This window comes from Egretta garzetta, unplaced genomic scaffold (genome assembly GCF_000687185.1).
Source record: "Egretta garzetta isolate BGI_Z169 unplaced genomic scaffold, ASM68718v1 scaffold397, whole genome shotgun sequence".
Lineage (NCBI taxonomy): Eukaryota > Metazoa > Chordata > Aves > Pelecaniformes > Ardeidae > Egretta > Egretta garzetta.
Window position 1 is genome coordinate 5,559,935 of NW_009260493.1, and position 7,767 is coordinate 5,567,701.

Here is a 7,767-nt window from a genome sequence, read left to right on the forward strand (position 1 = left end):
AGTAAGAGAGAGATATGCACTTTGTGCACTCAGAGCATTCTCTCCCCTCTGTCACAGACATGAGTCCTGGCAAAGGACTTTGACGCACAAGGGCACACACAAGTTAAGAGTTACATGAAAAAAAATGTGTGGGTAGCAAAAGACGCAATTGTCTCTCTGTATTTATGCACGTATATTCATTCCATCCTGCCAGTTTCTAATACGCTCATTTTATGCTTCCTTTCAAGAACTGTAAGATCTGAACCTTTTTCCAGAAGGCACAGGGAGAAATAAAGTACTTGGCAATGATTCCACTTAAATTCAGAGAGCCATAGCACTATGTAGGCTTAGCACCCATTCTACCAAAGATAGTCCCTCTAAAATGACTGGAACAGAACATGATGTTTCAAAAATAAATAAATGTCATTTCTTTAGAACATCTGAATGTGTGTTAATTAAGTATATTTCCACTCTGCTCAAATAACAGGTTCAGTTCAAATAGCATTTATTGATTTTACATTACAGAACTGTCATTAGCATTTGCTAACTGAGTCAAGTTTAGCAGGAAGTTGTGATGTTAAGAGCTTTGCTTTGGGAATTATTTATACACCAACAGGAAAACTACATCTTTCTTCTCTGGCATCTTGAGTGTCTTAATGCAAACAGAAGTTTCAGTTCTGTGTATGTTGTATATACCTTACTGTTGAACTCAAAAAAAAGGGGGGCGTTGCGAATAGGAATGGTAGTGCAACGAAAATGCTACCATATTTCAAAATCAGTTTCTGCTCCCAGGTACACTAATGTAAATGCAAAGTTATGCTCCTCAATGTGATGGAATTATTCTGACTTTTACAACAATTATATGTAAGCTGGGGACATGGAGGCGAGGTCAATGACTTCAAGGTAAGTGGGAGTTTAGCTGGGGGGATCAGGGCCAGCTGCGAGCTGGCTGCCCAAGTGTTAGCCACAGCCAGGGCCGACCTCATGCCATGGGAGCTGCCTTCATCTGAGGCTCTGCTGTGGGGCCTGGCCGGACCTCCAGCCCCACTGCATCGCAGCCCTGCCTGTTCCTGGCCATGAGCTGCTGGTCCAGACCTCCTGGCCCTGACTGCTGCCCGGGATGGGTGGCAAAGATGACCACTGTCTGTCTTGTCATCACGCTCGGCTCCTAGCTTCCCTTGCTAATCCCTGACAATAAATGTGGTTAAAGAGATAGAATTGGAAACAGATAATCAAAATAAGTCAAGATGTTTGGAAGAAAAAAAAAGGAAGAAAAAGATCATATAATAGAATCATAGAAGCATAGAATCACTTTGGTTGGAAAAGACCTTTGAGATCATCGAGTCCAACCTTTAACCTAACCCTGCCATCCCACCACTAAACCCTGTCCCTAAGCACCTCATCTGTCCTTCTTTTAAATACCTCCAGGGATGAGGACTCTACCACCTCCCTGGGCAGCCCATTCCAGAGCCTGACAACCCTTTTGGTGAAGAAGTTTTTCCTAATGTCTAGCCTAAACCTGCCCTGGCGCAGCTTCAAACCATTCCCCCTCGTCCTATCATCTGTTACCAGGGAGAAGAGGCTGACAGGGAGATAAGGCAGGCGACAGAAAAAAAACCCATAAAAAATTAGAAAGTGTGAAGAAATGAGAGTCGGTAAAACATATTAAAAGCTATATATACATACAGAGAGACCTTTAATTATTAGACTCCTTCCTACAGCCACCACAGATGGAGCGTACAGCATTCCTAATATCCCTCCTATACCTGACTCAAACATCAGAGAAATGTCATTGTAAGTGTTGTCTTTAACAAAAGAAGCAGATCTGAAAGCACGTTGGGGTGGTTTTGATCTAGAGGACTTCAACAAAAAGAAATAAACTAGATTACTGCTACCTTAAACAAATATAAGACACAGAGGCAGTTTTACATTTTATTTATCTTAACATATCAAGAGCAGTCCACATCACCATGGAGAAAAAGGAAGGGATTAAAATCCTTGGGAAATTTATCTTAATGGAAAACAGCTAAAAGAACTGGCTGAGTCAAATTCTGACCATGAGGCAGAATCACACTGTGAAATAACAAATGGGTGAATCCAGAATAGAGAAGGTACCAAAGCACAAGGAAAAGGGGAGTTGGAGTACAAATCCCAAGACTATCAATATTGTGGAGAATTGTATTGCCAGTGTGAGGAAGCAACATGTAAAAGGAAAGGTTGAATGGGAAAATTAAAATCCTTGCATAACTGATTATAACTGAAAACTCTTAAGGAAAAAAATAGTACAATGGAAACTAAAAGATAAGTGAAATGGAAAAGGAAAGCTACATTTTTATATATAGCTAAAACCAGATAATAGGAAAAGGAAGGAGGGGTGAGTATGTGTGTAATATGGGAGAGATGTGAAATTTTGCTTTCAGCACTTCTTCCCACCTCATTTCCAATTTCTGAGAAATTCAGTGATGTGCCAGAAGGTTCCTGACGTAGCCATTAACTGCCCTCCCAGATGGAGACCATTATTTAGTGGAATAATGAACCATTAGGAAGGGATAACATCCTCTTCCATCAGCAACTTACAGCACACTTCCACTTTCAGGGAGCAAGGGAAAAGAGTAAAAAGTATGAGAACAATGAGAACTGCTCAAGAATCCAGGGAGACGGGAGCCAAGTAAATAAAAGTAGTGAAGGAGGTATAAGACTGTTTTCAGACTAGCAGGGGCTTCGGTAATATAAATTTTAGGGCTTCAAAACAAAGAAAAATATTGAGGGACTGCAAAGGTAACCCAAATCATTAAGGAAGAGTAATCTGAATATAAACTTATCGTACTTCAAGGCAGTTGTTACCAATATATAAATAATTTTATGAAGAATTATGTATGTTAGTGCCAAAAAGTACAAAGAAAAGTTAAACTATCTTGCCCCTCCTGACTCTACAAAATTATAGAGAATATATTTTTAAAAGAGGATGTAGACACTGTCATGAATAATCTGTAAATAAATATAGCAGCAAGACCAGATGGATTTATAGTTAAATGTTGAAAGGCTCTAAAAGGAGTTTTAATTGCTCTAAGAAGAGACTTATTTGATAGCATCATGCAAGCAGGAGACATTCTCTTCTTTTGGAAGAAACCAGGGTAGTTTTAAAATCTGAAGAGAGGTGGGATTTGACCAGCTATTCAGGCTTTCAAGATGCTGAGGTAAATATGAAAAGTCACTCTCCCTTCAATCCATTCTCTGAAGGAGTTCTTCTCCGGAACCTACCAAACACATACAGCTGTGCTGGGGTGAGGGTAGGTGCCCCCCACCTTTTGAGATGCAGAGATGAAATCTCATATAGAAATCTGCCAAAATCATAAAGGAGTAAAGGTTTCTCCTTTCCAGTATCTTTCACTTTGATTGTTTTAAGAGAAAAAGTTTTCCTTTCAAGGCTTTCATTTGACTTTCATTACTCCTTTCAATCAACTGACATATGTGGATGAACGAGAAAATGGGGGAATTTTTTAAATATGTGTCACTTTTAGAAGGGCCATGACAGATACATACACACTGAAAGCTTAAAAGAGAGACCGGGGAAGGCTGAGCAGGCACAACGATGAATGATACGGAAAAGGCATTATTCATTCTCCTCTGAGGAAATTTACAGAGAAATATTATTAAATAGTCCACAGATAGTAGGTGTCTCCAGCCAGGATCCCATACATGTTTCAGTGGTGACACAACACACTAGGGAGGCTGCTGAGAAAGAAGTTATTACTTTCCCTTACGGGATGTGCCTGCACAGAGGTGCAGGAGGGACCAGAATGACCACATTGTAGTGAGTAACAACATTGCTTTAGATCCACCGTTTGCTTGCTGAACGCTCCTTGCAAAGGTGCTCTCCTTGTGAAGAAGGAAAAAATGACACCCACCTTGTCATTAACTGTCTGCTACGTGGCTCTGCGTGGAAAGGATTTTTTCATTCCATCATGGAAAATCTCATAGCCTTAAACGTGGGACGCCCTTTTGATGGAGAAACAAACCCAGCAGGACTGGTAGAACAGAGGGTGGGTTCTTTGAAATATGGATGCCATTTTGTAGGAGGTAAAATCAGCAGCAGGTGAAACCTGACCATATGACAAAACTGATATTTTTCAAAATTGCAAGTATGTAAAGGTCAAGGTTGGAAAGAGGCTGTAAACTGTAACACACAGAACATAGATGCAGAAATTTACAAAAGTATGGGTGCAAACATCTCTAAAGTGGCTATATTCGCATTAAAACGTTGCTCCTATACAAAGGAAATAAGGATGCTTTTAGAAAAAGCAGAACAGGTGCTTCTTTAATTTGTAAGTGTAGCAAGTATTTCTCAAAATATTCTTCTGTCTGGGAATAAAGTACCCTACCTCCAAAGGTGTCTTCTTTTTTGAAAAGATCAGGCAGTGGCAACAAAACAGCTCCAACATCTGAGACAGCATTTTTTTTAAAACATCTCCCATTCATTTCTAGCCTTAATCTGCTTGTCTTTCCACTAAGGAATCAGGATAGAACAAGTTCCCGTAACTCCTGATGAGCTGCAAGTAAAGGAGCATATTGACAGAGATGGTAAAACCTGCTCCACAGCATTATGTATGTGGAAGAATTTAGAAAGTCAGTGACAAATAACCTCAGGGCCATTTTTCTAAACTTGGGGAACCAGGTGCAAGATGGAAGGTGGCCCCAAATACATACTTTATAAGGCTGAAAGTTATTTGAAGGTGTTTTAATAAAAAAAATAAAATCTGAGCATGTAACTTTAGTGCAAATAAGGTAGTACATGAGACCCACTACCTGCAGTAAGAACTCAGAGATTCAGAGGCCCATCAAAAGCAGGTAGGCTTGGCATGGCCTAGGCATGGCACTCGATGACACTTGATGAAGACTAGACCCTGCATATGGGTATGAGTGATGTTTATTTTTAGAAATGAGTCTCAGCATGTGTAACAACTAATTTTTAGAAACGAATAGTAATTTCACAGCTGATAAAAGATACTGAAACCTGAGCAGTGTTTTAACTGGCATTTCCCTTAAATGAATAAAACATATTTATTTTTTTTTAGTAGCAACAGACATACACATTTCTGGTCACATACCAAGTTCTAGAAGTTTCATTGCTTGGGTCTTTTCTAAAAAAAAAAGCATTTTATTGATGTATAATTTGGCTCTGATTGTAAAAGTTGTTATGGGCAGCAAAGTAACCTCACACTTCCTTCCATCTGGGTCATTAGACTTGGCCTTCCCATGACATTGATAATTTTCTCTGATGTCTTAAAAGGATGACTGCTTTGATATCAGTATGTCATCTAATAGTTGCTTCACAGAAAATAAAATACAGTAAAATTAGGCACCATGTGGAGAACAGTTTAACTCTTAGCTATTCAGAGAGCTCGAAATTCTAAGAAGGTACACTAAAAAGAGAGAATAAAAAGTACAATACCTAAAAAGCCAAGAAATGTTCCTCTTCTTGCTCTGTTTACATCATAATTCAAGGCAGTTAAATCAAGTTTTTCATGTACCAAAGGCTGAACCTACTATATCATCAAAAATGTATCACTAATGATACATTTTGGTCAGTATTTTGCCATAAACCCTCTTTGCCTAACTAATATGAGCTCTGGGAAATGCTGTGATACAGATCTTTCCAAACCAAAAGAACTAAAAATAGAAATATGGTTTCATTGCTTGGGTCTGTTGCACTGAAAAGTGCAAAGACGGAGAAGTTAATATATCTTACAAACATGCAGGAATCCTATTTTCCTCACTTCATCCTGTAGCAAACTGCATATTCTCCAGCCAAACAAAATGAATCCTCATTGAGAATCCACTGAAAAGATTCTTTTTTTTTAGTCTCAGTAGATGCTAAGTCTGGCCTGATGGGAAGAGGTAATGTTATGAACAGCAGATCCCTCCTCGGCCTGGAGGCTTGCAAGGGGCTGATCCAGGCGGGGGAGGGAGATCCCATAGCCAAACACAGAAACATTGTACCAGGACTCTCAGAGGCAAAGACGCTTTTCCCACATCTGGATCTTGGGAGTTAGAAATAAATTTGCTACATGTCATGTCATTCTTATTCTTTCTGCTCAGACTTTGAACTAGCAAAGCAAGAAGGTAAGTTTATGGTACAGGAGTTGGGAATGAGGCTCAACAACCTGTTTTCCAAGATAGCTACGTGGATGGTTTCAGAGTGGTGCTATAAATGGTGAAAAGACTGGCATATCCCCCAAAGCATTCAGCTCTCCAGTAAGCAATGGTGTGACATTTTCACATGACACATGATGAAATACACAGTTACTGGACTTACTTCAGAATTGTTTGGCATTTGGACGTGTGGGAATAGTCCATTCTAGGGAACCTCCTCCCTGTATTATTCTTTTGTGTCTTGTACAAACTGTTGCAGCCAAGTGATCCCCATTAATGGCAAAAGAGTGCTCCTACTGCAAAAATACAAATAATGAAATAGCAAGTCAATTAAAATAATAAGATGTTCAGATTGCTTTTAGACATAAACCCCACATTATTTTGACAGTAAAAGTATTTTGGGGTCCTTACACTAACTTGTGTAGAACTTCATAGCTACAGATATATACATATATTAATCTTTCAAACTCCAGCGCCCGGACTAGCATACAATCACTCAACCTGCAAGAAGCAAAGGCATTGAACCCAATCATCTGCTAATAAGTGATTTAAAAGCATCTTCTACAAATGGCTGTGCATAACTAATAGAATTGCAATATGCAATTTAGCTCTGGAGGAAAAGTTACATTCATTTCACTTGCAGAGATACTGGTGTGACAATAGCTCCAATTAAGTGACCTACGATGCTATTGGCCTTATCTAAGTCTATACAATCATAGTAAGTAGATATAATATAAAAATGTTTATTGCTTCAGTATAGCCTGTTTTGAGGAATTTTAACTGAGAAACGTGATCAATCAGTGCGGTTTCATCATTAATAATGTTTGGGGTTGCAAAAGCTTGATAATGCTACATTTCTGGGAAGATCCTTTTGTCTGTTATTTTAACTATAAGCTAACATATCAGTGGTTTTCAGAAACTAGCAGCAAAAGGACATACTGTGTATTTCAAATAGCAAGGAAGATGAATCTCAGCTTAAGTTGAGAACATAACTATCTTAAGAGGCAGAAAGCATGAGGTGCTTAAGGGAAGTAGAGCAGTTGGCAACAGCAAGCTGGAAAGAAACTGGAAGAGTTGTGAAGGAAGGTGAAGTGCCAAAAGAGAAGGATAAATTAAAAATCAGAGGATGCCTGTGAGCATGAAGCACTGGACTGCCACCTCAGCAGGATTTAAATGCGGTAGTCAGAAGGGTCTAGCAGGAGACCACAGCATTCTGCATAGGCCCTTTCCCTGTTAGGGATGTTAGACTTCCTCCAGAAGCCTAAGTTGCTTGCAGGGGACTATTTTAGTGTACCTCAGTGAAAGCATAGATTTACCCGGGGGAACGGCGAATCCAGGAAAACACAGCCAAGAGAGACACGCAGAGCCAGAGCTCTGGCTGAAGAGCTAAGTGAGCTCTCGTCTATTCTTTCTTGCAAGGCTGATGTTCGGAGTTATTATCCAGGCCACTTCTCCTTGTGCGTTACGTGGTGGTGCTGCATGCGGGACTGAGGGTGGGAAAGAGACGGCTTGCTGAGGAAGGCGGCCACCTACAGCAAGGCCTACGCAGCAGAACGGGCAGTTCTTCGCCGGTCACCAGAGAACCTGTACGCGGGGCTGCCCCCGGTGCCCCCGGCCCCCTGGAAGGCAGGCTCG

General features: G+C 40.2%; 1 long non-coding RNA gene across 1 annotated transcript; it reads right to left on the reverse strand.

The window, feature by feature from the left end:
• Positions 1-2,366: 2,366 nt before the first annotated feature.
• Positions 2,367-7,747, reverse strand: LOC118452836. The gene is made up of 3 exons (XR_004842692.1): positions 7,449-7,747; positions 6,296-6,428; positions 2,367-4,529 (listed from the first exon to the last, which is right to left on the reverse strand). It is a non-coding gene; the product is annotated as an uncharacterized LOC118452836 (long non-coding RNA).
• Positions 7,748-7,767: the final 20 nt, after the last annotated feature.